Genomic DNA, 27572 nt, shown 5'->3' on the forward strand with positions numbered 1-27572 from the left:
ATCAGATATAAGGACACACACAGTCTGAAAGTAAGTGGATGGAAAAACATTTTCCATGCAAATACAAACAAAAAGAAAGCTGAAAAGCTATACTTATATCTAGACAAAATGAATTATACAACAAAGACTATAATAAGAGAAAAGGTCATTATATAATACTATGTTAATCCAACAAGATATAGCCTTTGCAAATAATTTTGCACCCATCATGAAAACACCTAAATATATAAAGCAAATATTAACATACCTAAAGAGAGGAATAAAAGGCAATAAAATAATATGGGCTATAATACCCCACTTTACCAATGGGTCAATCATCCAAACAGAAAATCTTTAAGGAAACACTGTTCTTAAATGATACAATAGACCAGATGGACTAGATATATGCAGAATATTTCATTCAAAAGCAACAGAATATATATTCCTCTAAAGTACACCAGGAACATTCTTCAGGATAGATCATATATTAGGCCACAAACCAAGTCTTAAATTCAAGAAGATTTAAATCATATCAGTCATCTTTCACATACAATGAATGAAATCAGAAATCATTTTAAAAGAAGAAAACTGAAAAATTCACAAGCATATGATGATTAAACAGTATGTTCCTGAACAACCAATGGATCAAACAATGAATCAAGAGAGAAATAAAAGAAAATTTATGAAACAAGTAAAAATGGAAATACAACATAAACCTATGGGATGCACCTAATAGTAATTATAAGAGGGAGGTTCAACAAATAACCCAGTGAAGAAATGGGCAGAAAACATGAATAGACACTTCTCTAAAGAAGACATCCGGATGGCCAACAGGCACATGAAAAGATGCTCAACGTCGCTCCTCATCAGGGAAATACAAATCAAAACCACACCCAGATATAACCTCACGCCAGTCAAAGTGGACAAAATGAACAAATCAGGAGACCATAGATGCTGACGAGGATGTGGAGAAACGGGAACCCTCTTGCACTGTTGGTGGGAATGCAAATTGGTGCAGCCGCTCTGGAAAGCAGTGTGGAGGTTCCTCAGAAAATTAAAAATAGACCTACCCTATGACCCAGCAGTAGCACTGCTAGGAATTTATCCAAGGGATACAGGAGTACTGATGCATAGGGGCACTTGTACCCCAATGTTTATAGCAGCACTCTCAACAATAGCCAAATTATGGAAAGAGCCTAAATGTCCATCAACTGATGAATGGATAAAGAAATTGTGGTTTATATACACAATGGAATACTATGTGGCATGAGAAAGAATGAAATATGGCCTTTTGTAGCAACGTGGATGGAACTGGAGAGTGTTATGCTAAGTGAAACAAGTCATACAGAGAAAGACAGATACCATATGTTTTCATTCTTATGTGGATCCTGAGAAACTTAACAGAAACCCATGGGGGAGGGGAAGGAAAAAAAAAAAGAGGTTAGACTGGGAGAGAGCCAAAGCATAAGAGACTGTTAAAAACTGAGAACAAACTGAGGGTTGATGGGGGGTGGGAGGGAGAGGAGGGTGGGTGATGGGTATTGAGGAGGGCATCTTTTGGGATGAGCACTGGGTGTTGTATGGAAACCAATTTGACAATAAACTTCATATATTGAAAAGAAAAAAGAGGGAGGTTCATAGTGATACATGCCTATCTAGAGAAACAAGAAAAATTTCCAGCAACCTACCTTTATCCATCATGGAACTAGAAAAAGAAGAGCAAATGAAGCCCAAAATCAGTAGAAGGAATGAAATAAATAGTAGAGTGGAAATAAACGCAATAGAGACTAAAAAGATAATAAAAACTATCAATAAAACTAAGAACTATTTTTTGGAAAGAAAAATTTACAAGTCTTTAAGCCTTTATCACCAAGATAAAAATAGAGAAGATTCAAATAAAAACAGATAAAAAGAGATGTTATAACTGATACCACATAAATACAAAGGATTATAACAGAATAGTAGGGACAGTTGTATATCAACAAACTGGACAATGTAGAAGAAATGGATAAATTCCAAGAAACATGCAATTTACCTATACTGAAACATGAATAAATAGAAAATCCGAACAGACTGATTCACTAATAACGAGTAAATTAATAATCAATCCCCTCTCAACAAATAAAAAGTCCAGGACCAGAGATCTTTATTGAGGAATTCTATCAGACATTTAAAGAATAATCAATACTATCCTTCTCAAACCTCCCAACAAATCTGGGAGGAGGGAAAATTTCTAAACTCCATTTTTGAGGCCAACAGTACCTTGATATCAAACCAGACAAGCACACCACAGGAAAAGAAATCTACAGGCCAATGTTCCTAATGAACAGAGATGCACAAACATTAGCAATCCAAATTCAACAACACATTAAAACACCATTAAACACCAATAATACATGAAAACATTATACAGCATGATCAATCAGATTTATTCCAGGGATGCTAGGATGGTTCAACATCTGCAAATCAGTGTGATGCACCATTGTAGCAAAATGAAAAATAAAAATCACAGGATCTTTATAGATGCAGAAAAAGCATTTGACAACATTCAGCATCTTTTATGGTAAAAACTTTCAACCAAATGGACATAGAACATATCTCAACATAAATATGGACATATGTGACAAGCCCACAGCTAATATCAGTGGTGAAAAGCTCAAAGTTTTTTTTTTCTCTAAGATTGGGAACATGACAATGATGCCTATTTTGTCGTTTTTATTCAACATGGTTTTAGATGTCCTCACTGGAGCAATTAGACAGTAAATAAAAGGCATCCAAATTGGAAAGAAACATAACTGTCACTATTTGCAGATGGATATATGTAGACCTCTTGGAACTAATGTACAAAGCAACATATAAATATCTGTTGTATTTTTATAAACTAATGCACTGTTAGGAAAAGAAATCAATTTATAATTATATAAAATAAATAAAATATCTAGGAAAAATTTAACCCAAGATGTGAAAAATCTGTACATAAAAATCTGCTAGATACTGATGAAAGAAGAAATTAAAGATGACACAAATAAATGGAAACATATTCTGTACTCAGAGACTGAATGAGTGTTGTCAAAATGTCCATACTACCCAAAACAATCTACAGATTCAATGCAATAACTATCAAAATTCCAACGGTATTTGTCATGGAACTATAACAAACAATCCTAATATTTGCACAGAACCACAAAGGACACTGAATAGTCAAAGCAATCTTGAGAAAGAAGAACAAAGCTGGAAGCATCACACTTCCTGATATCAAAGTCTATTATGAAGCTACAGTAATCGAAATAGTATGGTATTGCCATAAAAACAGACAGAGATCAGTAGAACAGAGCCCAAAAATAAATCCAGGCATATATGGTCAATTAATTTGTGATAAAGGAGCCAAGAATATACAATGGGAAAAGGACAGGCTCTTCAATACAAGATGTTTGGAAAACTGGACAGCCACATGCAAAAAAATAAAACTCAACTATCTTACACCATATACACAAACTAAATCAAAATGAATTAAAGACTTGAACTTAAGACCTCACCCCATAAAACTCCTAGAAGAAACATAAGCAGTAAGATTCTTGTCATTGGTCTTGGTGATGATTTTTTCGATTTGACAACGAAAGCAAAGACAGCAAAAGCACAAATAAACAAGAACTACATCAAACTAAAAGGAAACTATCAACAAAATTAAATGCAAAGGAAATGAAATCATTGGCCAAATGCACAACAAAGGAAACCATCAACAAAACAAAACCCAACTAAGTGGGAGAAAATAATTACAAGTCATACATCTAATAAGTGGTTAATATCCAAAATATATAAATAATTCATACAACTCAATACAAAAATATCAAACAATCCCATTAGAAAATGGGCAGAGAATCTGAATACACATTTTTCTAAAGAAGATATACAGATGACCAAGAAGTATATGAAAACGTTCCCAGTCAACATCACTACTATTCAGGGAAATGCAAATCAAAACTAGGAAGAGGTATCACCCTTTACCTGTTAGAATGGCTATTATCAAAGACAAGAAATAATAAATGTTGGTGAGGATGTGGAGAAAAGGGAACCCTTGTGCTCTACTTGTGGGAATGTAATTTGGTGCAGTCATTACATAAAATAGTTTGGAACTTCCTCAAAATATTAAAACTATAGAACTATCTTATGGTCTAGTAATTCCTCTTCTGGATATATATGAACAAAATGAAAACACTAACTCTAAAAGATATATGCACCCTTATGTTCATTGTACCATTATTCACAATAGCCAAGATGTTGAAGAAAGCAACCTAAGTGTCCATTAATTGGTGAATGGATAGGGGCACCCAGGTGGCTCAGTCAGTTAAGTGTCCGACTCTTGTTTTCAGCTCATGATCTCACGGTTCATGAGTTTGAGCTCTGTATCAGGCTCCACACTGCAAGCTTGGGATTCTGTCTCTCTCCCTCTCTCTCTGCCCCTCCCCTCCTCACAATAAATAAATTAAAAAACCATTTAATGGATGAATGGATAAATTAAAAAGTGAGGTGTGTGTACGCACATAAATACTGGAATATTATTTAGGTATATGAGTACTTGCCATATGTGACAACATGGATGGAACTTGAAGGCATTATGCCAAGTGAACAAAGTGACAAACAAATACTATGTGATCTCACTTACATATGGAATCTAAAACAAACAAACAAACAAACAAACAAACAAACAAAAACCTAAACTCACAGATACAGAGAACAGATTGGTGGCTGCTAAAAGCAGAGGCTGGTGGGGTGGCTGACATGGGTGATAATGGTCAAAAGGTACAAACAGTTATAGGTGCACCTGGGTGGCTCAATCGGTTAAACATCTGACTCTTGATTTTGACTCAGGTCATGATCTCACAGTTCATGAGATCAAGCTCTGTACTGAGCTCCCCACTGGCAGCACCGAGCCTGCTTGAGCTACTTTTTCTCCCTCTCTCTGTTCTCCTCCCCCACTCGTGCTGTCTCTAAAAATAAATAAATAAACTTAGTAACTAAACAGTTATAAAATAAATAGGCCATGGGGTTGTAATGCACAGCATGGTGCCTGTAGTTAATAATACTGTATTTGTATTGTAGTTAATAATACATATGCTTGTAGTTAATATGTATGCAATAGCATATTTGAAAATTGCTAAGAGAATAGATCTTAAAACTTGTCATACACACAAAAGTTTTATAACTGTAAAGACAAATGTTAACTAGGCTTGTTAGGCTGATCCTTTCACTATATACAAATGTCAAATCATTATGTTATACATCTGAAATTGACATGTCAATTACTGCAATAAAAAAATATTTAGAGGGGCGCCTGGGTGGCTCAATAGGTTGAGCAGCTGACTTCAGCCAGGTCACGATCTCGCAGTCCGTGAGTTCGAGCCCCGCGTCAGGCTCTGGGCTGACAGCTTAGAGCCTGGAGCCCGTTTCAGATTCTGTGTCTCCCTCTCTCTCTGACCCTCCCCCGTTCATGCTCTGTCTCTCTCTCAAAAATGAATAAAACGTTAAAAAAATAAAAAAAATATTTAGATATTTAGAAAGTATTAAGAACTGTACTAGACACATTACTGGGAGTAACTAAATCTACAGCTACACGTTGTATCTATAAAATGATAATTGATCTACTTCTACACATCATTGTTCCCAAATCAGATAAGAGGAAACTGAGCCTAGAAAATTTAACTTGTTTAAAGTCCCACACTATTAAGTAGTGGAGCTGGGTGTGCAACCAGGTTTTTCTGACTTCTCATTTGGAAATCTTGTCCCATCAACTATATGCAAAGTTACACTATATCATCCCAAGGAAGACAGATAATTGGGTTGAAATTTAACACTAAGACAAAGGGTAAGGACTGAATTGTGTCCCCACAAAACTCGTATCTTGAAGTAATCCCCAATGTGACATATTTAAAGATAGGGTTTTTAGGAAATAAGATTAAAAGGGAACCTAGTGTGATAAGATTTGTGGCCTTTATGAAGAGGAACAAAGATTGCTCTCTTTTTCTGTGTTTCTGCCATGAGAGGACATGGCAAGAAAGTAAGCAGTCTGCAAGCCAGGAAGAGGTCCGTCACCAGAACAAACAACCATGCTGGCATCCTGATCTCAGATTTCCGACCTTCTGAACTGTGAGAAACAGATTTTTGTTATTTATGTTAGCAGGTCTATAGTATTTTGTCATGGCGTCCCAAGCACATTAAGACAAAAGCAAATATTGCAATTTGTTTTATTGTCTCTGAAAAAGAAATAGAAAAAAAAGTGGTGAAATCACTCTAATTAGCCAAAACTTTTCTTGCAGATATTATTTCCACACTAGATTTAGAAATCTTCTAGCTCTGTTAACTCTCTCCTCATTTACTCACTTCTGAGTCACCTCAGATACTTTGTAAGAAATGAATATAGCTTTGTAAATTTGAACAAGAAAATCCTTATGTATTCAGAAACTTTCCCCATATAGTGGACATTCAGAGCTTTAAACAATCATGAGTAGGTAAAAACAAATGTTTTAAAGGCTTGATAGTACAAACCTAATTTTTGAAAACACATCTAAGTTACACTGCAATGGTTTTTTTCATGCTGATGGCTTCAGAAATCCAGAAATCATTTTCTCAGCCTCCCCACACAATGCTGAGTTCCCACTGATTCAAAAATGTAGAATAAGAATTAAGAATTGGGCAAATAGGTTAGAAATCTTGGAATGGAACATCCCTGCATATGAAGAGAAGCAGGTTGTTTTGTGGGTGCGTGGTTAAATAACTCAAACAGTAATTAATATGCATTTGCAGAGAGAAATAATTATTACAAGGAAAATGTCTACATGGATTAAAAACCATATGTACAGATATTATAGTTTTTATAAGTGTCCAGAAAGCCTATGAGCAATATTTTAGAAGCTTATTGAACTGACCAGTTGACATAGATGTTGATTGCTGATCTGTACTAGGCTCTTATCAACGAAAGAATTTTAACTTGATAGTCAATTTTGCTAACTGAATATATGGTGTGTCAACAGATTTAAACCTGTATCCAGGTTGAAAACATATTGTAAAAAAATTACAGTTAAAATATTTCTTAAAATTTATTGAGAAAGTTTGATAACCATGTTTCTTTGCTTTAAAGTTTTCTCTAATGTTAGAAAAAAAAAACAAGGCTATATCATCTGTAGATAATCTTCTGCTCATTTTTTCCTCTATGGCTAATGGTGTCCCCACATGAGCATCAGTTAAATGATAATTAAATCTGTTAATGTCAGTTAAATGCCTTAGAGTTCATGAAAAACTGCATTCAGTCAGCAGTATGAGAGTGTTGCTATTTTACTAACATGAATGACTTTTTTTTCCCCAAAGAAACATTTTACTTCTCATTATTGATGTCAGATTTGCATAGTTACATGATTTTTTGAAAAGGCAAAGATAGACCTTTTCCTTCAAATTATTTTTCTATTCTCCAAATAATTATTGAAACTTTATTCAAGGCTTGCTAATAGCTTGCATTCTTGTCTAATAGGATATACTTTGACATTATTCTATATCAGTAGGATTATCGTGATCTCATGCAGAAAAAATTCTTAGGAAAAAATGAACTTTGGTCGTTTGATTTTCAGTAAATCTATTATTGATAGATCTGTAGAGCCCACTCAATTCGAAAGGAGATTTGTACTAAAATGTCATTTTTAAAATTTCTTAATGTTTATTTATTTTTGAGAGAAAGAAACAGAGCGGAAGCAAGGGAGGAGCAGAGACAGAGGGAGACACAGAATCCAAAGCAGGCTCCAGGCCCTGAGCTGTCAGCAGAGCCCTACATGGGACTCGAACTCATGGACCCCAAGACCATGACCTGAGCTGAAGTTGGAAGCCCAACTGACTGAGCTACCCAGGTGTACCATTGTTACCACCTTTTTAAGCAGTGAATTAGTCTTTTCCTTTTGAGGAAACTTAAGCTATTTTGTATCAATAATAGGGTATTATCCAATGTTACACACACACACAAAAATTATATGTATATAAATCATGGATGTTAAAATATTTGGCTTTTTATGTCAGCCTTCTTGGAGTTTGAGAATGGGTCTCTAGGGTTAGTATGTCCAAAAATTTCTTCATCATCACCTGGGGTTTGTGAAAAATAAAAATTCTCACGCTCCATGAACCTGTTAAGCCAGAATTTCGTCAGGGGGAGTGGTTTTCACTTTTTTAAAAACTTTAAAGAGCAAAAGAAATAAAAAAAAACTCTTTAAGAAATTTTAAATATAAAAATATAATGGTTAATGTAATGAACTCACATGCTTCAATTATCAACTCATGATTAAACAAGATAGGCTTTAATACATCATGTTCTCCCAAATCCTTTATGACTTTGGAGCAAATTCCAGACATTATATCAATTGATCCATATATATTAAAGAATAATATATCTTGGGGCACCTGGGTGACTCAGTCAGTTATGTGTCAAACTTTGGCTTACATCAAGATCTCATGGTTCATGAGTTTGAGCACCATGTCAGGCTCTGTGCTGACAGCTAAGAGCCTGGAGCCTCCTTCACATTCTATGTCTCCCTCTGTCTGCCCCTCTACTGCTCACACTCTGTCTCTGTCTCAAAAATACAGTTAAAAAGGTTAATAAAAAATAAAATAATCTATCTCATAAGCAAGATTCTTCTTATAGCCACATTACTATTCCTAAACACCCACTAATAATTACTAAACATCATTAAATATTTAGTGAATGTTCAAATTTTTCATTATTTCCTAAACATATTTTTTTTTGGTACAGCTTGAATCATGATCCAAACAAAGATTACATAATTCACTTGGCTTATATATCTTTTAGGTCTTTAAACCAATGGGTTTCCTTCCAATATCCCTTATATTTCCTCACAATGTGTGCACTGAAGATGAATATGTGTTTAATAAAAGCTCCCCGTGATTCTCATCAAAAATAGCTGTGGAAGCTCAGAGCAGGGGGTTTTAACTGGGGGTATGTACATGTGCTCTCTCTGCATCTAGATGTGTGCTCTGCTTTAATATTGCTTTGCCATAAACCCAAGACAAGGCAGTTGACCTTTCCATTATGTGTTGCTCCATGTGTAGAGCAGTGATAATACCTGTTGTCTTCTTTGCAAGGATGCTGTGAAGATTAATGAGCTACTATCGATAAAGCACTCCAAACTTGTGAGAAGATAGGCAGGTTTGAAAACCTTATAAGAACCTTACAGCCTTATGCTCTTCTGTAGGAGACCAAGCAGTCCCCTCTAGCAAATATTCACTATGCTATGTAAATTGTGTATTCGTGATGGATTAATGACAGATACAAATCAATTTCTCTCAAATTACAGATCTATAAATTACTAGGATGAATGGATAAAGAGATATTGTATTATAGACAGAAGGAAATAACACATGTATTTTACTGTTTATTCATATGGTTGGATTGACAAAGTCTAAATTTCTTTTGAGATTTATACATGAAGGTATTGTAAAAATATAATCCACCATCATAAATAATAAAACAAAAACTTTAATTTCATCAAGTCTAAAAAGGTTTATTAATATATTTTTTAAGTTCATTTATTTTGAGAGACAGAGAGAGCAAAGCAGGGGAAGGGCAGAGAGAGACAGAGAGAGAGAGAGAGAGAGAGAGAGAGAATGAATCCCAAGCAGGCTCCGTGATGTCAGCACAGAGCCGTATGTGGGGCTCTATCCCACAAACTGAGATCAGGACCTGAGCTGAAATCAAGAGTGGGACGCTTGACTGACTGAGCAACCCAGTGCCCATTATTCATATAATCATATTGCCAAAATTTATTTAAACAAATTTCTATAGAATCACTGTTTTTTAAAACTGTATGAATAGTGAGGGGTCTATACTATCATTGCATACAAATCACTTTTACAGTCTATGAGTCATCTTGATAAATATTGTAATGACTGTAAGATAGAGTAGGGCCAACTGTGTTTTTAATCTTTGTGAAGCAATTAAAAGATGTATAATCTGGAGCATGTCACTTTACCTCTCTGAGCTACAACTCATTCCACAATACAATAAATTGTTCTTTCTAGTTCTAAACTCTGAATTAGGGGAAATGCTTTTCTACTGTAAGAAATTATTTATTGTATTTTTATCTGCCCTTGCATTTCTGTTAAGCAAACTAAAATTAAGACTCAAAAATAATGAGACATGTAGAGAACAATTTAAATTCAAAATCTCTCTATTATCTCACTATACTTTAGTTGCCTTTTGCTGTTGAATTTTCCATTATATAGTAGTTATTTATAAAATCATCTCTTAGGGGACTTGTCTGATTAAATCCCCTTAGTTCATAAACTTCAATGGTAACTAGAATTGAAGATCTATGCTATTTGAAATTAGCTATCAAAACAGAACAAAGAATTTTCTTCAAATTACATAAAAATAATTTATTATTTCAAACCTATAGCTTTTCTACTAGAAACCATATACAAGAAAGAAAAACCTGTAAATTTAACAGTGAATGCTTAGCACATAGCTTTCTAATATTTTATATATTTTCTGTATTTGTATAGAGTTTAATTTTCTATTGTTGAAATTTCTGCCATCTTTTATTTAATGTCATCAGTATCTACTCAACTGTTACATTGATACTTATTTCTAAATCCATATTATAGGGACACCACTCAAAGATTATCCTCAAGCTAATAAGGTTAAACATATTCAATGAATGCATGTAGGAAAATAAATTTTATTGTGTGAACAAATTAACAAACTATATTTCTAGTTTCATTTAAAAATTTTTCTAAGTAAACTCTACCCATAATATGGGGCTCAAACTCATAACCCTGAGATCCAAGAGTGGCGTTCTCCACCAACTGAGCTAGCCAGGCACCCTTGTAGTTTTATTTTGAAAGCCTTATCTTAGGGGGAGATGGAAAGCAAATTAGCAGGCAAGGACTAGAGGGAAATGTGAAAGAGATTTACATTAGTTAATAAAGTAAACAGGAACAGCTCTTATAAACTAAGAAAGTTGCTGAATAAGCCAATAACTGACCTATTATAGAACTTCATTTTGGGGCTTCTCACCAGGGTAACATCAGTGCCATTATAATATAGAACATAGATGCCACTCCTTGAACTGTATGCTCTTAATCTTATATGCATACATTTATATAAAAGTGCGTATGTACCTAGTGAAGTACTTAGTACTGGTCAAAGCTAGGAATTTTGCTAATTTATCTCTTGTCCTTAGTTTAACACAATAAAAAACTCTTATTTTATAAATAAGAAAACCAAAGATTTCAAGATTACATGGCCAGGGACTTACGCGATGCTCCTACCTGTCTAAGCTATACTTTCAGAATAGTGAGTTGACTGAACATTCTGAGTGTCCTTTCTTTTTATCTTCAGAATCTAAGCCACTTGCTCTTCATTCTTATCTCATCATTAACAAACAGCAAGGCTTTCAGGTCTGCAATATCCACAGCATGCTATAAGAACATGGGAATGCATGAAGACCCAAGTGCAAACTTGGTCACATCTCCTTGGACTCCTAACTCAAATTCCTTAGGCAGAGAATATGTTGTTCACTTATTTACATAAATATAGCACCTGGTTCATAGTAAATGTTTAAAAAAAAGTCTTGTTGATTGTTGCTGAGTATTTGCAACCACAGGTTATCAGATGTTTATATAACATTCCTGGCTTCTTGCTTTTCTGTTTCTTAAAGCAAAGCTTTGTGGATTTTTCTGCTGCTTCTTATATCTCAAAAATGACCCATTTGTGTGTTATTTGCCATGGGCATTTCTGTTAGCTCTAACCAACTCCAATCCTATTTCTCCCATGCCAGAAAAATATGCTAGGAGAGTAAAAAGATGGACATTTGTATGTCAAGAAGCTCAGAACTATTTTCATTGACAGAAAAACAGGAACTATCATTAACAAATTACTTATGAATTGTCGCATAGCTGTTGGAGGCCCTGCAGTCAAAACCGGTGGTTGAACACTACAACTCTCAGACTGTGAAGTTCAATCCCAATGAGAATTTGTTAATTTCTATAATAATCTGATTAATGCCCACATCTCTACCACCCAACAGTGGGACTACTTCACAATCTTCCTGCAAGCCTTGCTTGAAACTGAAAACCTATCTTGAATATCTGGTTTGGATATCGAAGCCACAAATGGGTCCCTGCTACCTACTTCCACAACTGCTCGTATCAGCTGGCTAGTTTTCCACATGCCTGTCAGCAATCTGTGTGCTCTGCTTCCAGCTTGCACATGGGAAGGTCTTTATAACCTTCTGAAGTATACTTTTGTTGGACTTCACCCATATCGGCTGTCTCATTTCAAAGTCCTCTCTCTTCATTCTCTAGAAGCTGTATGTAACATGCTTGAATTAGCCTGAAACTTTATGTCTCTTCCACATCTAATCTTCCTCCCTCTCTTTTCCTGGCCTGTTCTCAATTGTGTTATGATATATAAGACATGATTGTATTTTCAATCCTTACCTTGGCATCCTGTTTCTCAAAGTTTAGAAAAAAGCAACCTAAACTGCATGTTCAATAACAAGAAATTAACAAGAAGATTTCTATGTGTGTTAGAAATTCTTGGCTGTGACATACCTGAACGTTTTCTAAATGTATACTTTCATCAGTATATAAGAAAATTATTTTTTAGAGCAATAAAAGGAGATATTTTTGCTCTATATTCTTTCATTGGTAGGAAAGATGGAACAAATATTGTTTTACAAAACCATATTCCAGAGCATTAATTAAAGATTTATTTCATGGACAAATAAACCACCTGCCCCTGCATTTTTTATGGAGATGTTTTACATTTTCCAGTCCTTTCTTTTACATTCTCATTAATAACACAGAACAGTGCAGTTTACATTAGGCATTTTCATAAGTATGAAATATTCACCTTCCACAGTGTTGAGTCAACATAGCCAACGTAATTATGAGTACCAACTTTCACTTCTGGAAAAGTACAGCTGTCATGAGTATGCACATGAATGCACATATACATACATATGAGTTGTCATAAAGAGCCATATGCTTTTCATTTTTTGTCTTTAGCATAACGTCTATTGTTGAAAAATTGAAAATCTAGGAAGTGTTTGATTTTTTTAAAAAATGTATTTATTTTTGTGAAAGAGAGCAAGAGCAGGGGAGGGAGGGGGGAGGGGAGGGCGGAGATAGAGAATCCCAAGCAGGCTCCGCACAGTCACTGTCAGTGCAGAGACTGATGTGGGGCTTGAACTCAAACTGAGAGACCATGACTTGAGCTGAAATCAAGAGTTGGAGGCTTAAGCAACTGAGCCATCTAGGCACCCATGCTTGATTTGAAAAATCACTTCCTTCTTTTCTACATAACACTGATGAATATTTATGATGGCCTTTATTTATAAATCTTGGTTTTATTGATAATTTTGATACTTAATATAAAATTATATTTATTAATTCAAAGTATGACATTTTTCTATAGTTTAAATTTGCTTTTAAATAAGTTTTTAACTTCTAAAATGGGCATGTATTCAGTTGATTAAGAGGTTTCTAGAAAGTATATTTTGGGCTTCTATTTTAGATGGGCATTTGTAAATAAAAAATGAAGAATTATAAATACAAGTATATTATGAAATAAATCCAATAGACAAAATATAATCAAGGTGATTGTGTTACTATCCCAAATTCTCTGTTTGAATATAGTAACAACTCGGTGAGATCTTACCACCACCCACTCCTCAGCATCTTTCTGTGAAGACATTTTTACAAAAGCAATTTCTTAAAATGATATGTGACCACTAACTCCCTAGAGAAACTTGCCCTTGGTGCTGAAAAAAACTGAGGCCACTGATATTTTATCAAGGTATCTTATGACTCACATTTCCAATAGTTTCCAGTAAAATGCAAGTTTTGGTTAAGGATATTCTTTACTTTTTATTTACAATGGCTAATATTCCTAAGTTTGATGTAAAAGACTTCACCAGTACTTCCCTCTGTCCTTGTGACATACTTACCTCTACTAAGGTGTCTGACTGTCACTTATAGTAGCTGTTAGCTGATTAACCTCTAAGACACCCATAACGGGATATTTGACACAGTTCTAAAAAGTATCTTCTTTCAAAAGCAGTGAAGGCCTATTTAGTTGTGCTACCCTATCCAAAAGTAAATATTTTTTAAAAATGTTTTAACATATGACTAATCAGATTCTGATATCATACTGCAACTTTTGGTAGGAGTTTACTTTTTAAGAAAAGTACCACTAAAGGTATCCATTTTTCAAACTCAGTATTGTCTAGTCTATTTCTCTCTGCTTCAGTTTGTCTCAAACAATTATCTTATTTCCACACCTATCATTTGCTCTTCTATGCTGTGCAAATTTTAGGTAAAATGAAGTTCAAATAGCATCTCTTTATTTTCATCTAGCTTGAGCAAAAGAGAAAATATATTTCTATTATTCTTTCAATTGTTCCTTCCTCTCAAAATAGAATTCAGTATAATGTGTTTTCCAATTTTCCTTTAGTGTTTTAAAGCATATACACACATACATATATATGACACAAATATATACATATATACCAATATAAGACATATATAGATCTTGAATTGGAAAAAATTCTAAATATCTCCCAGTTTATTAGAATCTGAAAATGTAAATATCATTTTATTACATCTGAAAATGTAAATGTCAAAAGGTTATTCTCTATAGACTATGAAGTATCTACAAAAGATTTACATTCTTTGTGTGTGTACACACACGCATATCTCCAAAGTGTTTTAGAAGTCAAAGTTTTCATAAAGAAAATATTTCTAAGACATACATAACAATAGTTCAACTTCTGAACAAAGTGAAAATTACATCCAGTTGCAAGCCACCAGTATGAGAGGCATTTCTTGGAAAAACAACAAAAAAACTTTACTTCCATTAATGAGTGTTGGGCTAAGCAGATGGCAAGTTGTAAACATGGTTCAGGGATAGGGAGGATGATGGCAAAGCTGATTAATATTTCAAAGAAAGAGGGTGGAATATGATGAAATGTTTCATATGGATATTAGGATATTATAGATTTCAAAACAGGAACTGCCATCTGGTCATGATGGAATAACTTGTACCGGACCAACGCTTTCACTGAAAACATGTTTAAAGATGAATAAAATGTAGGAAATCACTATTTAGGCATTGTATATCACACTGTGACCCCCAAGAGATAGGAGTAATGAGATTTAAGTCCCAAAAATGTACCAGATACATGCCTGGATGAACTTTTTGATTGCAGTAAAGGACGTGGAGGCCAAACAGTGCATGGAAGTCTCAATGAGCTGAGGGGATAGAAACTGGAGTTCAGGGTCATTGAGATGAGGAGAGACAGGCCAAAGCCTCAGTGATGAGAGCCACATAAAGAAGGAACTACAGGGTCTTCATGGTGGTACTCTCAAGGGTTTTTTTGTTTTTTTCTTTGTTTTTGGTGCCTAAATCTATGCAGTACATTAAAGGTTGACACTCCCCAGGGCCTGGTAAAAAACAGCTATTTTAGGTTCTAAATAACCAACTCATCTTATTTGCTCTTTTTTTTTTTAATTTTTTTTTCAATGTTTATTTATTTTTGGGACAGAGAGAGACAGAGCATGAACGGGGGAGGGGCAGAGAGAGAGAGGGAGACACAGAATCGGAAACAGGCTCCAGGCTCTGAGCCATCAGCCCAGAGCCCGACGCGGGGCTCGAACTCACAGACCGCGAGATCGTGACCTGGCTGAAGTCCGCCGCTTAACCGACTGCGCCACCCAGGCGCCCCATGCTTTTTTTTAAGTTTATTTTGAGAGAGAGAGAGAGAGAGGGAGGGAGAGAGAGAATCCCAAGAAGGCTCTGCGCTGATCAGCCCTTGCAGAGCTTGATCCCAAGAACCATGAGATTATGATCTGAGCCAAAATCAAGAGTCAGAAGCTTAACTAACTGGCCCATCTGGTCCCTGTCATCTTCATCTTACTTACTTGTTAAACTTGTTTTTCTCAGAAACCTACATCCTTCTTCTCAGTGCCTAGTACTAAATTGTATTAATACTAATAGCAAATTTATTTTAATTTTAGGCTGTTGGATAGTTGAGTGTAGATTATTACATATTTAGCCATTTGTCTCTTTATAAGATATATTTCTAGGATAGATCACTTTTCCGTGATGCGTCGCCTGTGTGAACAGCAACTCTACAGTGCTACATGATTGCGAACAGTCTCTTCTATATTAGCCAAGGTAAATATTATGATTTCTACATGCACTACTGAATGGAGCCTATTCTCCTAGTCTTTGAAGTAAACTAATTATGTCATAAAAATTATTATTTTTTTCTTTTAGAAAATGTGAGGTAGTAGCTAGATCCAGAACTTTCAGAAATGAAAATGTCTGTGAAGGTAATTATCAGGTTGAGTATTTGGGTTACAGATTTAGAATACACAACTTGTATCCTTGGACACTGTCATACTACTATTAACCCAGTCCTCCATCCCAATTTTGTTATAACTGTCATAGAAAAATGAGTACACTATATACTTGTGAAAATGTTTTAATACCACTTATTCAAATCCTATTGGGCTTTTATCTGCAGGACCAACACTGAGTATACTGAAGTGACCCCAAAGTAACAATTAAGTTGGTTTCAAATCTTAAACAGAAAAAAGCAAACAGATCTTTTGATGAAAGCAAAAATTCCCTGGGAAATTAATTTGAAGGGCATCAGTGTAGTGAACTTTCTCTTCACCTTTTCATATCTGGAAAGCATTTATAAATATGGCAGCAAAAAGCAGAAAAATTATTTAAATGACTAAGAAAGAGATACTGTTGTTTAGGAAAGGCTTTCTACATAGAAGGCATACATTTAAGTATATTTTGGAAGACAGAAGTTTCTGCTGTATACCTGAGCCCACACTAATACTAGAAAAATAATTAACACTTTCTCACTAAGTGCTTGACCTATACCACCTCCTTTCATTCTCATGAAATCTCAGAATAGGCACTATAATTGTTTCCAATTTACAGATGATAAATTGAGGCTGAGAGAAGGTATAAGTAACGTGCCTAAAATTACATCATTGGTGATAGTCCATGCTGGGATTTAAACAAGTGAACCACACTTTAATCTGGCTTATTGTGTTCAGTGCAATAGAATGTTCAGTGGGACCTCACTTGGTCTCACATAAAAGATCTCCTGAGAAGATCTCCTAGTGCAGGTACTAATAGTTAACTTCTATAATCTACCATTTGTTCATTGGTTGAGAAGAGTATGATTTGCATTTTTTTGTTTTAGAACAGAGTAGTTGTTGTACCTAAACTGATCTAATATCTAGGTGGGTCTTTAATTTTTTTTTTAAATTTAATTACTATTTATGGGGCACCTGGGTGGCTCAGTCGGTTGGGCATCTGACTTCAGCTCAGGTCATGATCTCTCAGTCCATGAGTTCGAGCCCCAGATCGGGCTCTGTGCTGACAGCTCAGAGCCTGGAGCCTACTTCAGATTGTGTGTCTCCCTCTCTCTCTGCCCCTCCCCTGATCATGCTGTGTCTCTCTCTGTCTCAGAAATAAAAACATTAAAAAATTAAAAAAAATAATTACTAGTTATGAATCACCTTTGTACATGGCATGCTATGTTTATCATTGTATTCATTTTAAAGTTGCATAACATTTCTTGGCAAACCAAAAGAGTGAGAAAGAGGGGCAGGGCTTATATCACTCTCCTTTAATATATTAAGTCTCTCCTCTGAATAAAGAGGTCTATACCTGCTTTTACTTATTTTTTTCATTTTTTTAAGTTTATGTATTGTTTTTGAGAGAGAGAGAGAAAGCAAGCGGGGTAGGGTCTGGGGTGGGGTGGGGGGGAAGAATCCCAAGCAGGCTCCGCACTATCAGCACAGAGCCCAACATAGGGTCTGAACTCATGAACTGTAAGATCATGTCCTGAGCCAAAATCAAGAGTCAGACCCTTAACAAACAGCCACCCAGGTGCCCTGAGGTCTGTGCCAGCTTCTTACCTTTTTGAGTCCTTTATAATCCAATCTATACATACAGTTTCTCATTGCATTTTCCTAAATAAAGGATTCTATAGCAGTCTACAAAGTAATTCGTTGTACAGGATACTTTCCTCTGCAGCTTCTGACAATTTTACAGACAATTGAGCATCTTTGGAACCAAGTTTGTAAAATCATGTTTTCACCTATGGCCAGGGGTTATTGCATTATTTGAGGTCTAATAGAAAATCATTGTGCCTTTATAAAAGCATAAAGTGTGGATTAAAGAAATGATAATCTGTATTAACTGTTGAATTTAACAGTTTGTGGAACAAAGGCTGGAATTTTTTCCCTTTTTTGAAAACTATATCTTTACAATTATCCAAATCATATTTTTGAGAGTGGCCTAGTTGGGACCTCATGTATATTGTACAAATAGTGAGAGAAGCAGCACTTCATACAATAAGCTGTTAAAAAGAATGACAAAGTACTCTAGAAAAGACATGGAGTAATTAATTATAATTACATATAATTGAAGAAAAAAACAAAATGACTTAAAAAAGAGGATATATGCCACTTACACTTCTCAAAAAGGATGTTAGCCGAACAAAACAGTAAGCAGTGGCGAACAAACATTTTCTGGGAAATATTGCAGGGAGAGGAGAGGAGATAGAATGAGTCTATTTGAAAGTACATTTGTTTTTTATATGCATTTTTCATATCATTTGAATTACTTTTAGTAAGTGTGTCACAGTGGTATTCAAAAATATATATTAATAATATGTTGCAGGACATCTGGGTGGCCCAGTCAGTTGAGTGTCCAACTCTTGATTTCGGCTCAGGTCATGGTCCCAGGGTTGTAGGATTCAGCCCATGCTAAGTGTAGCTCCTACTTAAGATTCTCTCTCTCCCTCCCGCTCACACTTTACTCTTTCACATTCTATCTCTAAAATAAAATTAAAAAAAAATAAAGAAACTAATATGTTGGTATTAAATATATATGAATAATAACATATTAGTATAATTAAAGCTAAAAATTACTCCTAACAAGGTGTTCAAGAGAACTGATGTCCAGTTGTTTTGCTCTTACTGATAACCAGTGAAAATATTGTATCAGTAATCAAAAATTTCTCGGCAAACCCAAGTCCAGGGCCCAATGGCTTCTCATGAATTTCTGCCAGACATTTAAAGATGAGTTCATACCTGTTATTCTCAAGCTGTTCCAAAAACTAGAAATTGAAGGAAAACTTCCAAACTCATTTTACCAGGCCAGCATTATCTTGATTCCAAAACCAAAGACCCCACTAAAAAGTAGGATTCCAGGTCAATATCCCTGATAAACATGGATGCACAAATATTCAACAAGATACTGGAAAATCAAATCTAAAAGTACATTAAAAGGATCATTCACCAAGATCAAGTGGGATTTATTCTTGGACTGCAAGATGGTTCAATATACACAAATCAATCGTGAATAACCATATTAATGAAAGAAAGGATAAGAGTTGTATGATCCTCTCAACAGATGCAGAATAAGCATTTGACAAAGTACAGCATCCATTCTTGATTAAAAACCCTGAAAAAAGTAAGGATAGGAGGGAGCATATCTCAACATCACAGAGGCCATACACAAAAGACCCATAGTTAATATCATCTTCAGTGGGGAAAAACAGAGCTTTTCCTCTGTGTTCAGGAAGACAGGAATGTCCGCCCTCACCATTGTTATCTAACAGAGTACAGGAAGTCCTAGCGATAGCTGTCAGTAAACTCAAAGATAGAAAAAGGCATCCAAATCAGCAATGAAGAAGTTAAACTTTTACTATTCGAAGATGACATAATATTCCATGTAGAAACCCCAAAAGACTCCACCAAAAAATTGCTAGAACTGGTTCACAAATTCAGTAATACAAATTCTGGATACAAAATCAACATACAGAAATCTGTTTCATTTCTCTACACCAATAAGGAAGCAGCAGAAAGAGAAATCAAAGAATCCATCCCATTTACAATTACACATGCACATGCACTTATGCGCGGGCACACACACACACACACACACAAATGTAAGATACCCAGAAAGAAACCTGATCAAAGAGGTAAAAGATCTATACGCTGACAACTATAGAATGCTTATGAGAGAAATTGAAGAGGACAGAAAGAAATGGAAAAACATTCTGTCCTTATGGATTGGAATAACAAATATTGTTAAAATGTCTATAGTACCCAAAGAAATCTACACATTCAACGCAATCTCTATGAAAATGGCACAAGCATTTTTCACAGAGCTTGAACAAACAGTCCTACAATTGATGTGGAACATAAACAATTGCCAAAATAATCTTGAAAAAAAGGAAAGTAAAGCTGAAGGAGTCACAATTCTGCACTTCAAGCTGTATTACAAAGCTGTTATCATTAAGACAGTATGGTACTGGCACAAAAACAGACACTGAGATCAATGGAACACAATAGAAAACCCAGAAATGGACCCAAAACCCTATGGTGAGCTAATCTTTGATGAAGCAGTAAGGAATATCCAATGGAAAAAAAGCCTGTCTCTTCAACAAATAGTGCTTGGAAAACTGGACAGCAACACGCACAAGAATGAAACTGGACCTCTTTCCTGCATCATACAAAGAAGTAAATTCAAAATGGATGAAACACCTAAATAAGATAGGAAACTATCAAAATCCTAGTGGAGAACATAGGCAGCAACCTCTTTGACCTCGGCCATAACAACTTACCAGACACTTCTGTGGAGACAAGGGAAACAAAAGCAAAAGTGAACCATTGGGACTTCATCACGATAAAAACCTTCTGCACAGTGAAGGAAACAATGAAAAAAACTAAAAGGCAACCTAATGGAATGGGAGAAGATGTTTGCATATGATACATCAATAAAAGGTTAGTATTCAAAATCTACAATTATCGACTTAATACCAAAAGAATAAATAATACAGTGAAGAAACAGGCAGAAGACACGCAAAGACATTTTTTCCAAAGAAGACATCCAGAAGGTCAACAGACACATGAAAAGATGCTCATCAACATCACTCATCATCAGGGAAATGCAAATCAAAACTATGAGGAGATACAACTTTACACCTGTCAGAATGGCTAAAATTAACAACAGAGGAAATAAGAGATATTAGTGAAGACGCAGAGAATGGTGAATCCTGTTGCTCTGCTGGGGATAATGCAAACTAGTGCAGCCACTCTGGAAAACAGTTTCCTCTCAAAGTTAAAAATAGACCTACTTACAATCCAGCAATTACACTACTACATATTTACCCAAAGGATACAAAAATACTGATTCGAAGGTAGATGCCCCCTGCTGTTTCTAGCAGCATTATCAACAATTGCCAAATTATAAAAAGAGCCCAGATGTCTAGCAACTGATGAATGGAAAAAGTAGAAGTGGTCTTATATACAATGGAATAGCACTCAGCCATCAAAAAGAATGAAATCTTGCTATTTGCAACAACGTGGATGGAGCTAGAGTGTATTATGCTAAGCAAAATAAGTCAAAGAAAGACAAATACCATATGATTTCACTCATGTGGAATTTAATAAACAAAAGAGATGAACATGGGGAAAAAGAAAAAGAGGGAGACTCAACTATAGAGAACAAACTGAGGGTTGTTGGAAGGGAGATGGGCAAGGGAATGGGCAAAATGGGGGAGGGGTATTAAGGAGGGCACCTGTGATGAGCACTGGGTGTTATATGTAAGCGATGAATACTACTCCTGAAACTAATATTACACTATATGTTACTATAATTTAAATCAAAACTTGAAACATTAACAAATAATTGTCCTGGTCTTAATGTATTTCTTTTTGTTGCTGTATAGCAAATTACTACAAATTAGTGGCTTGAAACAACACAGACCTACTATCTTCACAGTGTCTTGGGTCAAGAGTCTGGAAATAAATGGGTTCTGTGCTCAGGGCCTCCCACGTTGGCCATGTGGCATTGTCCTCTAGACTTTGGTGTTCTCTCAACTTCTCTCAGATTGCTAGAAGATTTCAGTTCTTTGAGGTTATAGTTACTGAGGTCTCTTCTGTTTTTGGTTGTCAGCTGTGGGTCAATCTCGGCTACTAGAGGCCTCTTCCTCTTGTGTCACATTCACAATATAGCAGGTGACCTCTCCTTTCAACCCAGAAGGATAATTACTCTGAGGCTTCACCTTCACAGATGCACCTGAGTAGGTCACAGGCCCACCCAGAGTAACCTTTCTTTTAACTCAAAGTCAGCTGATAGGTGCTACGATCATGATAGTGGTATCCCATCTTATTTAGTGGTTGCATTCACACTCAAGGGGAGGGTTTATTGTGCTCACATTTGAACTGTGCCTACAACAGGAACAAAGAATAGCCTACAAAGTTGATCATCCTTCCTCAAATTTCGCATTCACCTCTTTCTGCTGCATTTATATCATATATTGAAATAAAATGGCAAATGACAGATACAAGAACCTATTTTGTCTGACATGGCATCATCTTTTTTTTTTCCTGGGAAAACAAACAAAAACCATAGACTCTATAGTCAGTAATAAAAAAAACAAAAATTAATTATTTTGATGTTTCCAGTCCCAGAATGTAGGATATACATTCTAAAAAGATACCTGCCCCTCCATTTACATTTCTTTGAGTTCAGCTCAGAAGGCCTATTATACACACACCATCTCCTTCACAGTATCTCCCTTGACTTCTCCATCTACTAGCAAATGAAAGTTACAGACAGACACAGAGACCAGGACTTCAAAACCTGATGGAATTCTTTAACTTTTATACCAGACTGTGTAACATACGGGTTATGCTAACAGCTGTCCTCCACACCCACAGCTGAGCTTGTGAGCCATTAATTTGTAAATATATTATGAGCACAGATATCTTTCTCTATTAAGATATTTACTTTTCAACATTGTGATTTATGAAATTAGGCTATATTTTTACGGTTGGTCTGATTCCTCTATTTTCTTTTTTGCAGTTTTAAACCTCTGTCTGATGTTGTTCTTCTCTCTTGATGTGGCAAAAAGTAAAAATCCAATACATTTCTATGTGTATGTTCATAGTTATTGCACACATTTTTTAGCACGTCTTGTGGCAGCAGCACAATTGGGGTAATACTGTAGCGCCACTGGGCTGTTTTATGAGGCAATAATCTTGCTGCTTATGAGTGAACTCGATTACAGACTTATAAACCTACAGTAGAGATGCTGTCACCTTACAAACATTTTTGGTTGAACTCTCATTCATTTTTAAATTATGCCTAATAAAGATATAGTTAGAAGTCAAAGTTCTTTCAAGTACAGTCTACCTGAAAATTATGTTGGAAAAGTGACAAAATCAAAATACCTGCTGTGTCTTGAAATTTGCATATATTATGTCTCATGAACTTTTCTTTATTTGGTTGACCTGGAACATAGGTGTGCCTCCCCGTTTTCAAATGATACTTTTGTGATCCATAATGTTAATACTAAGTTTAAAACAGTAAATAATTCATATGCAGCTAATTTTTTTAAGTAATGATATTGCTTCTTGAATCACTGTTTTGTACTTTCACATTTTTTATGGTCACAGGTGCTTAAATTCACAGGTAGAGAAGTCAATGTAGTTGGATATCAAGATTTTACCTCAAATTTCAATTTTCTCACTTAATTTTTTTAAAGCCAATGCATTTATTGGAGAGGTGGTACTTGCAAGGGAGAACACATTGTCATTGCAGCCATTAGGAGATGCTAATTACAGCATGCAGTCTTTCCAATTACATGTGCTATAGCTACAGACAATGGCTGCTTTGCTTTGTTTAGTTTTGGGAAACATCCTTTTGCTACATAGTATTTATATAATTATACATATCAACCATAACTGATTCAATTTGGGATTGTAATAAGTGAATCACCAGGGATAAAAAAGATGTAACATCTGTCCTTCTTACCTTATAGAATTCAGGATGTTTATAGCTAAAAAAAATAATCTGAGGTGGTATATCTCATTGTGGTTTTGACTTGTATTTCCCTGATGATGAGTGATGTTGAACATTTTTTCATGCGTCTCTTTGGCATCTGGATGTCTTATTTGGAAAAGTGTCCATTTATTTGCAGCATTATTTGTTTTTCAGGTGTTGAGTTTGGTAAGTTCTTTATAGGTTTTGGATACTAACCCTTTATCCTGTATGTCATTTGCAAATATCCTCTCCCATTCCATTAGTTGCCTTTTAGTTTTGTTGATTGTTTCCTTTGCTGTGAAGAAGCTTTTTATCTTAGTGAGGTCCTAATACTTCATTTTTGCTTTTATTTCCCTTGCATCCAGAGACATGTCAAGTCAGAAGTTGCTGTGGCCTAGGCTGGAGAGGTTATTGCCTGTTTGCCTGTTTACTCTGGTGGGATTTTGATAGTTTCCTGTCTCACATTTAGGTCTTTCACCCATTTTTATTTTTTGTGTATGGTGTAGGAAAGTGGCCCAGTTTCCTTCTTCTGCATGTCGCTGTCTGGTTCTACCAGCACCATTTGCTAAGGAGACAGTCTTTTTTCCATTGGATATTCTTTCCTGCTTTGTTGAAGATTAGTTGGCCATGTATTTGTGGGACCATTGAAATCTTGCCATTTGTAAAAGTGTGAGTGGAACTGGAGGGTATTGTGCTAAGTGAAGTAAGTCAGTCAGAGAAAGATACCATACGACTTCACTCATATGGAATTTGAAAAATTCAACAGATGAACATAGGGAAAGGGAAGAAAAATAAAAACAGAGGGAGACAAGCTATAAGAGATTCTTAAATACAGATAAACTAAGGGTTGCTGGGGGGGGTGGGGATGGGTTAAATGGGTGATGGGCATTAAGGAAGGCACTTTTTTTGGAATGAGCACTCGGTGTCATATGTAAGAGATGAATCACTGGGTTCTACTCCTGAGGCCAAGACTATACTGTATGGTAACTAACTTGCATGTAAATAAAAAGGAAAAACAAAGATAAAAAATATAATTTGAGATACTTCTGACATAGTTTTAGATGCAATCTTTCCTCTGATTTTTATTTTCTTTTTATTATTTTTTAAGTGTTTATTTTTGAGAGAGAGGGAGACACAGAATCTGAAGCAGGCTCCAGGCTCTGAGCGGTCACCACAGAGCCCAACATGGGGCTCAAACTAATTAACTGTAAGACCATGGCCTGAGCTGAAGTCAGATGCTTAACCAACTGAGCCACCCAGGTGCCCCTCTTCTGATTTTTAAAAGTGCACATAGTTTTATAGCTACCTTTCTTTTAAATAACTTTTATTGACTTTGAATTTTCTTGTTTAATCTGTTTACCACTTATACCCACTGACCTTCCCAAAGTCATTTACAGACCTTTCCATAGAAGCCCATTACTTCTTGTATCTTTCTGCTAACAGGCATTCTCTAGCTCCAGGATCATCTTCAGCTGTCCTGGACAAGGAAACTGATGGTCTAGAACAGAAGTTGGCAAACTGGCTCCCAGGCCAAATTTAGCTGACCACCACTGGTGTGTTGTTTTAAGTAAAAGGAAAAGAGTCCCAGACATTTTTAACAGGTGTTCTATAGCTGCTTTCATGTTACAGTGAGAGTTGCACAGTGTGGCAAAGATCGTATGGCCTGCAGGGGCACCTGGGTGGCTTAGTCGGTTAAGTCCAACTCTTGATTTCAGCTCAGGTCATAATCTCACATTTCATGGGATACACTCCTGTGTTGGGCTCTGCACTAACAGTGTGGAGTCTGCTTGGGATTCTCTCTCTCCCTCTCTCTCTGCCCCTTCCCCTGTTTATGCTCGTTCTTTCTCTTTCTCTCAAAAATAAGTGTTTTGTTTATTTTTGTTTTTTTTAAAGATAATTTGGCTTGCAAAGCCTAATATATGTACTATCTGGCCCTTTACTAAAAAGTTTATTGACCACTGATCTAGAAGCTAATCTCAACCAAATGGAAATGGTGAATAAATATTCATTTCCTCACCATGTAGGGTAAATTTTAAGTTGTGTTCCACATACAGTAAGATTTGGCCTCCTGTTGTCTGTGGGGGTTACTAGTTTAATAACATAACTTTATTGGCTTCCCGTTCTCGTGTTTCATGTGCCCACATCCTTATCAAGCTTTCTAGAATCATCTCCCACATAAACCACTGGTACCCAAACCTCAGTCTCATAATGTGATTGTGACAAACACAAACTTGGTTATCTTATATTCAACATTCTCTTTTTATCTGTCCAACTATTGCTTAAGTTAGCTTTGTGAGCTGTTAACATGCCAAGATTTTATTCAATGTTTATTTATCTTCACTGAAAGCATCATGTGCTAGACTCTAAGATATGGGTAAAAGTTCGAGATATCTGAGGGATATATTTTGTAAGTCTCCTTACTTTTTGGCACTTTTTTGGTGCCCATATTCAAAATTAAGTTTACTTCATGTTGGTACCTTGTTGTATATCTTATGAGTAAAACATATTCATCAATTCTCTTTTTCTCTTATGATACACAGTAATTTGTAGCCAATAAACATAAATTAATTATGGGGGCACTGTGAAGAATATTGAATACTGTTGGCTCTTAAAACAGACGATTAAAGGTGGAGAAGGTGTGACTCCTTGCCCTTTATTTAAACAATGCATCAGTGGCTGGGAGAATAAGCATAAGCTATTTGAGAATGTCTTAGGAATCAGAGACATCATTATTGATATAAATGGACACCCTTCTGCTACAAGCATGCTAAGGATCCAGAACTAGCATGATCTAATTGCTACATACTGGGTTATATAACCAGAACGAGGGCTGAGAGTAAGATTTTTTTTTTTTTAAGAAAGAAAGCACATAGCTTCAGTATCCTTTTTCAAATAATGTTTATGGAGAGGTTTTAGCATTTGCAAGCCCAGAAGACTGAGACAGACTAAGAAAACTAGAATATCATCCTTAGAGGACTCAAACCCCCTCTATGTCTAAACCCCCCTCTAGAGCAGAGAAGTTAAAAACAGAGTATTCAAGAGCAGCTTCAGTGGGTTTATGGTGGCAAAAAAAACCCAACTCTTTACAAAAGTTTGGAGACAAAGTGAGTTTTGGAAGAAATATAAGTCAATGGTAGCCAGAGTTCAGTTCTTATGATCTGTATTTTTTTTAAGTTTATTTATTTTGAGAGTGAGAGTGAGAGAATGAGAGAGAGAGAAAAAGAGAGAGAGAATGAATATGAGTGGGGTGGGGCAGAGAGGGAGGGAGAGAGAATTCCAAGCAGGCTCCGTACTGTCAGTGCTGAGCTAATCAAGGGGCTTGAACTCATAAACCATAAAATAGTGACGAGCTAAGAGCAAGAGTCAGTTGCTTAACTGACAGAGCCACCTAGGTACCCTGATCTCTCTCTTTTTTTTTGTTAGAGATAGCAGTTGTGGTATCATATGTGGTAGTGTCCTTTTGCAGAGGAATAGATCTGAAAGTTCTATAGTTTTCTTTTCTCTTTATTCTAGGATTCTAGAATACTTTTAGGGTCTGGGGAATCCAGGCAGTTTATAGTGTCTGCCCCCTACTTGTTCAGAGTAACTTGACTGTGGTTACTTCTCTGGGATTTAACAGCTGACCACAGTGAGAAATCCAAGGACTTTTGAAACCTACAGTTTGTAT

The sequence above is a fragment of the Prionailurus bengalensis genome, chromosome C2 (assembly GCF_016509475.1).
Source record: "Prionailurus bengalensis isolate Pbe53 chromosome C2, Fcat_Pben_1.1_paternal_pri, whole genome shotgun sequence".
In the NCBI taxonomy this organism is placed as follows: domain Eukaryota; kingdom Metazoa; phylum Chordata; class Mammalia; order Carnivora; family Felidae; genus Prionailurus; species Prionailurus bengalensis.